The 6,762-nt window shown below is 37.5% G+C and overlaps 1 long non-coding RNA gene and 1 other non-coding gene across 4 annotated transcripts in view; both read right to left on the bottom strand.

The window, feature by feature from the left end:
• The window catches only part of LOC106526874 (uncharacterized), a 34,418-nt gene extending 28,645 nt beyond the window's left edge, over nucleotides 1-5,773 (bottom strand). For all 3 annotated transcript variants that reach the window (XR_001311317.1, XR_001311316.1, XR_001311315.1), the window contains exons 1-2: nucleotides 5,734-5,773; nucleotides 5,207-5,366 (exon numbers count right to left, since the gene is read on the bottom strand). This is a non-coding gene — a long non-coding RNA (uncharacterized LOC106526874). The remainder of the gene's footprint in view (nucleotides 1-5,206; nucleotides 5,367-5,733) is intronic.
• Nucleotides 4,851-4,932, bottom strand: trnas-gcu (transfer RNA serine (anticodon GCU)). The gene has a single exon. It is a non-coding gene; the product is annotated as a tRNA-Ser (tRNA).
• Nucleotides 5,774-6,762: the final 989 nt, after the last annotated feature.

The following is a 6,762-nucleotide window of genomic DNA, read 5'->3' on the forward strand; positions in this document are numbered from 1 at the left end:
ACACACACACACACACACACACACACACACACACACACACACACACACACACACACACACACACACAGAGAGAGAGAAGAGAGAGAGAGAGAGAGAGAGAGACCAGCAGTCCTGCACAGCGGGAGGGGAGGAGGGAAAGAAAGGCAGCAACTTGTACAGATTGTCTGTAAGTTATAAGGATTTGACATCATTTTGCAGGTATACGGACGTATAGAGCAATCTCACAGATTTTTTCAAGTCTTACGGATATTTTAAAAACCTCATTTTCAAATTTATCTAACATGTCAGAGTCTATAGGATAATTAAAAAAAAACAATAAATAACATCAAACAGCCATCTTCCAACCTGTTCTGCTGCTAGAAATAAGTTACTTTTTCCTCTCTCCTTCCCTCCTGCTTCGCAGCTGACCTCCCCGCGGGTGCGAGTTGTAAGGATTTTCTGCAAAATTTATGGATTTTTAGGGCTCTTTATACAGGTAAACTACTTTTATTCCTGATTTAAACTAGCGATCTTGTGAGCAGCTGTATGCTTTTATTTTTTTCTGTCAGGCTGTCAGAGCGCTCCTCCTCCTCTGTCTGGTGCTGGTGTGGGGTGAAAATCCTCCACCTCAGACGTTCAGAGATGTAACTATCTGCGATACTGTAGTCACTCTCCATGTAGCATCAATTGTGCTAATGCTAGCTGTCACGTTCTCTCGTCCTGGCCACACCTCTGCTCTCTAACCCCCCCCCTCCCCTACCCACTTTGATGCATTTTTCAAATTTCGCCTTGGGGCGGAGTTATCTTTTCACAGGGGGGTAAGATACACTTTAACTCCTGACAGACAAACATAAAAGTGATGCTTCAACAAAAAGGATATTTTTTTTTTACCTCGTGAGAAGGAGGTTTTAAAATACTGAAAATAGAATTAAATTTAAGGTGTTTCACATTGTTAGTGTCAAAAAGGAATGAGCGAATGTGAATATAAACAGCCTTTTTATAATAGCCTTTTGAGTTTTTTGTTTTAAGTAATTTTCTCTTTTGTTATCCAAAACAGACGTGAAATACAAATAATTTTAAAATTTGTCCCATCCCATTTTGACACTATGAGAAAAGCTTTGTATTTACATTTTAATTTTGCATTTTAAAACAAATATCAAATAGTCACTTAATACCCGTTTATAAAAGGAAAATCCAATAACCAAAAGATACATCGACCTTCTGGTCACAACTTTATCTTCAATGCATTTTTTTCTGCCCAACCTGTCAGACAGAACAAGTCCAGGAGACAGAGTTTGGGGGTCCTCCCTTACATAAGCAGAAGAAAATCATCCACTTCTCTAATGGGGAAACTCTGGAAATTGAGGACAGTGAAGAAGAAGAGGAGGAAGATGACGGGTCCACACACACAACCCCCTTCAGTGGCCGCTCAGAGAAGGTGAGAACCAGTTTAACTAACGAGGGATATCTTTGGTGGCACTCAGATCACGTTTTCAATCCTCAGACCCAATTATTGTTCAAAAACGTGGCCATTCGACTTGGAAGGTTTTCACTGATGGGTATGTGATGTGTCAATTCCAGAAAATTCTTCTTTTTTTTAACACCAGAAGAAGTTTAATTGAAATCTATGTGTTTGTTTCCATCAACAGTTTGCGACTTTCTTGGAGAGAGACTGGCTAGTGTTCTTGGACTCAACGCAGCCAAATACCAGTACGCTATAGATCAATATAACTGTGAACACAAGGTAATCTGCTCACCAAACAACACCAAACATAACTGTCCAAAGACAAACATCCCTTTAATTCAGTTTATCGTTCCACATAGAGAATTAGTAAGATAGAATATTTCATTTATTAAAAGGCAATTTTGGCCATTTAATGAAAACGTTATGAGCAGTTAATGTCTTACGTGTTGTGTAGCTGTGGTTAGATGAATACTTTTACACCGTGCAGCCAGGGGTCACTTCCTGCAGAAATTGACCAGATTTCTGCTGAGTTCCAACCATAAAGTTATATACAACTAGAGTGTGCACTGGTCACGTTTCCTTGTTATGTTTCCACTATAGAGGGCAAATGTCTGTACTTGGTGTTTTGATAAATATTGGCTAAATAGTCCAAAGTAAGGTCTGAATGTGTAAAAAATGTAAAAATAGTAACATGTATGTGATGTAATAACTATATTATTAGAATGTATATAATCCATAGAATGCAAATAAAATGTAAAATGGCAGAAAGCTGTGTGTTACAGATGTGCCCACTGAAGAGAAACAGTAAAATGTGTCTTATTTCACAATTAAAGAGATTATTAAAAGTAATGTGTGACACAGATCCAGTTGGTTAGTTGTCTCTGAGCTGTTGTCCTCTTTAGATGCCGTCTTAGCTTCTCCTCAATGTCACAGATGCAAGTAATGGTGATAGAGAGTGCACAGTAGCTGTTTTTATTTACCGTATTTATTCATGTATAATACGATCTCATGTATAATACGACCCCTCCCCCTTTTTGAGCTTAAAAAGCATAAAAAATTTAATCCTCAAACTACCTCCAGTTTCATACAGACTTCAAGATTTTTCAGCCTTTGCAGTCTTTATACATATCAGTAAAATGATCATTGGACTGTTTATTTTATTTTAACAACATATGTACTAAAAGGTATTTTTGACAACAAATATATATCAGCTGTAGCAGCATCATATGAATTCTGGCATTTAACACATAGTCCACCAGGAGGCGCCAACACAAGTCAGAGACTTCACATGAGATTTGGGCCATCTTGTGGGGGAAAGCAGATTACTTCCTACTCGTGAGCACCCCCTCTGGTGGGGAAACGTTTTTTCAGGGATACAAACGTTTTCAGAACACCGGTAGACGGCAGCCATTACAGACAAACATGTGTTTGTTGTTGTTCGAGGAGCGGCCCGGTCACACGCTAATGTCATTAGTTTGTTGTCATTACTAAGGTGTAGGACTACTTTACCCCCCTTTTTTCACATCATGTCACCTGCTTGGATCTATTACTATCTCGCTCTGAAGCACGGAGGAGTGTCACAGGTGAGCTAGTTTCAACTGCTTTTTAAGACACGGTCTCATTTCCGGACTCAATTATTTTGTGAATGAAGGCGATATTTCAGTTAAAATACAGAAGTAAAATTATTTATTCAAGTATAGTACTACCTCCCAACTTTATGGATGATTTTATGGATTTAATTTTACGTATTATACTTGAATAAATATGGTAACTCCATGGTTMGAATCAAGTCATGCAAACTTGTAGTAGTGTAAAGATTTGTAAAACCGTGTTTGCGTGAACTGCTATGGAAGTTTGAAGATGGGAGTTGTTCCGGTATGATATCCAATCTTTTTAAACTTCAACAGAGTCCACATCTCTAGCAAGCAATCGATTCTCAATAGCCAAGGTTCCAGACCCTCTATGTAAAGCAAAGCGTAAAACAAGGGCTGGTTTTTTACCAGGTTACTGTTCCAGCTGTCTCAGTCGTTGTGTCTTTGGGCAAGGCACCTCACCTGCTTGCCTACTGATGGTGGTCAGAGAGTCCGATGGCATCCCCGCCTCTTGTCAGTGTACCCCAGTGCAGCTGTGGCTACATTGTGGCCACCATCAGTGTGTGAATGGGTGAATGATTGAAATATAAAGCACTTTGGGGTCCATCTGGACTTTATAAAGTGCATACTTTAAGCACCATCATATCAAGCAAAGTATCACAATATACTGTAGCATGAAAGTGTTCAAAACATCATTTACCGGGTTTGGCCAAAACTGTTTTAACACGTGAGATGAACTCAGTTTAAATCTTTGATATGAAAGATGAAAGGCGGTTTTATGATGGCAGCAACCTGCCTTGTACGTGTTAGACTAGCCATTAGCTCCTCATGCCTTTCAGAATTCAACTGTTTCAAATTGATCTCATTCAAAAAGTTATCTAAAATGGGTAAGATATTAATTAATTTTTTTGACATCAGTTCCTTGAATTTCCTCCTGATTCTCTTGTGAACACATGCAGGGACAGTCAGAGACCACCAACTTTTCTCCTGGACAGAATGGAAGTCAGTATGGAGCTACTGGAGACATGAGCAGCCCCTCTGAGTCCCAGGAGAGCCACAATGAGAAGCACACGGTGAGARAAGAAGGACGTCACAACAGAGGCTATCAGATAGATGAGGACAGCTGGAAATCAAATTAAAGAAAGAAAAGCCAAGGAATGTGGGAAATGTGAACTTATGCACACTGTTTGACAAAAGGAAGATGTTCACAGAAGCAAAAACAGCATGTTACAAAAATCTTTCATGAAGGAAATCAAATATTTTAAAGCYGTTCATTATTAATTAACTAGTTTTCACTGTAGACATGTTAATCTGTAATAGGACAAAAACAGAAATGTAATCGGTAACATTATAGTCTTTTTATTGCTTTAGTAAAGTTTGTCTGGAAAAGATGAATAGGTGTAACTGTTATTGCAAGTTTTAAGAGTTTTTAAGAGTTTTGGAAAAGGTTTGGCACATCGTGATGATCTACTGTTCTCATCTGTGGTACTTTGGCTCCCTCTGGTAGTGAACTGAGTTAAAGAACTTCAACATTTTGGTTTATTACATATTCAGATTATAATTTCATATTTAAGATAAATTATTAAACAGGTAATTTGAAGCACCCTGCATTTCCTAACATTTCATTGTTTTTTTTAATGTTTTCAAATGCTTTGTGCTTGTATGAGAAGAATTGATTCAAATCTAATAGTATTTTTTTTTAGTCTAAGTGAACTTTTAATTGTAAAGTGACACAACTGTGTTACTATTGTGTCATGGGATGTGCGTAATTAGTTAAAAGAACGTGATGAAACAAAGGAACATGAATGATTATTCGACAAGGATGGGATTCAAACCCACACGTGCAGAGCACAATGGATTAGCAGTCCATGGCCGTAACCACTCGGCCACCTTGTCTGGTATTATGTTATGAACGACTGTACATATGGTGTCCCAGGAACGATGAGATAAATGATAAATCATATCATTGTATAATTCATTAAATAATTAAATCTATAATTAATTGATTAAATGTGTTATTAAATTATTAAGCTTGATAATTCTGTCAGGAAATATTGCAGCGTAACTCCATCACCTACAACATCACCTGAAATGAATAAAACACTGAAACAACCTCGTATCTGAGTGATAGTAAATTATTCACACAATAATAATAATTTGCATTATTAACCTTAGATGTGTCCATTCCTGTTGTTTGTAAAATGACAGAAGCTCCCTGTCGTCTTCAGAGTCTCTCACATCCTTTTTCATTTTCCCAGATGCATGCTCTCTTAGTAGTGTTACCCAGAAAACGTTGGCAGCTTGACATGGTTCTTTAATCAGCCTCCAATCTAGATGACAATAAATAAAACAATTCAAACAGACAAACTAATTCAGTAGATTACTTACAGTTTGTCAAAGACAGTGGCGGCTGGTGGGTTTTTCTCGGGGGGGTGGGGGTTACAACTTCAAAATAGGCTCATCTTCAAAAGCAATCAAACATGTACTAAGTTGTATCACAACAGTGTATTTATTAAACAAATCCACATAATAAAACAGCATTACAATGTCATGTAGTGTTTTATTTTTTGTMCATAAATTTTGCTCTTCTGTAACTGAGAAGCAAGTTATCTTCATGACTCTGGTTAAAGTCAGGGATGTTTTAACCAGATTCTTCTCTATAGAGCATGGTCAGTGCAGTGAGATGTGAWGTTGTACCTGAGGAAAGTCTGGATTCTCTTCAGTGTTGAAGCTCCTCTCAGATTCAGCTGTGGTCAGAGGAGATGTGATGAGAATCTTCAGCAGAGTCACAGTCTCTGAAGGTGTCCTGCAGATTGTTCTCCATGAAGAGCAGCTGGTACAGAGACACAGCACCACTGCAGCTCCTGAACTAGATCAGACTTCTTGGTCCTGTTCAGCATTGGGTGAGCCTTCATGGTCTTCAGAGCTGCTTCAGAGAACCGTCTGTGATCCTGCAGGAACCTGTCTGCCTGCAGCAGTGTAGYTCTGATCAGAAGCTTGTGAATGGCTCAAGATGGTGTCACAAAYCTAAAACAATAAATTCAAATATTTAATTCAATGTGGAGATGGCTACAAGTGAGCTTTATAACATATACTGTAGTGGTCACCTAGGGGTGGAGTAAACAGTTCCACCTGTCTTTGACCTTGGTCTCAGAAGGCCTTCTTTAAAGAGACAGAACTCTGTTCAAGTTAAAGTCATAACAGGTTTTCTTAAACAGTAGACATTTTCTTCTTATTAATCAGATAACAGAATAATCTTTTATTCACAATTTTATCAATGTATAAAAAGAAAACACAAAAAGAATGTTATTTCAATGTTTTATTGTGCTTTGATGTAAATCACTGCTTAAACTTTAACTGTGAAACCACAGTAACTTGATTATAGATTTTTTTAAGTTTAAATATTTTACTTAACTAAACTTTGCATTATGGTTAAGCTTTATTATTAAACATTTTATAATTATTTTTTATCTGAATCATTATAATGAATGTTTTATATGAAATAATTCGTTTTTAAGTTTTCAGTAAATCATTCTTTGTGTTCTTTAAATTGCTCTCAGCGGAGAGCAGGTCTGAAACGGCCAGGGTCGGATTTGAAAAAAATCGGATTTGTCATGTTCAGACTGTCATAAATAAATCAGACATTTGTCACATGGGACAAAAACATTGGGCCTCATGCAAGAACATGTTCGTATTCTTATCCTAAATTTCTCTTACTTTTGTTCG

Source organism: Austrofundulus limnaeus, unplaced genomic scaffold, assembly GCF_001266775.1.
Source record: "Austrofundulus limnaeus strain Quisiro unplaced genomic scaffold, Austrofundulus_limnaeus-1.0 Scaffold298, whole genome shotgun sequence".
NCBI lineage: Eukaryota > Metazoa > Chordata > Actinopteri > Cyprinodontiformes > Rivulidae > Austrofundulus > Austrofundulus limnaeus.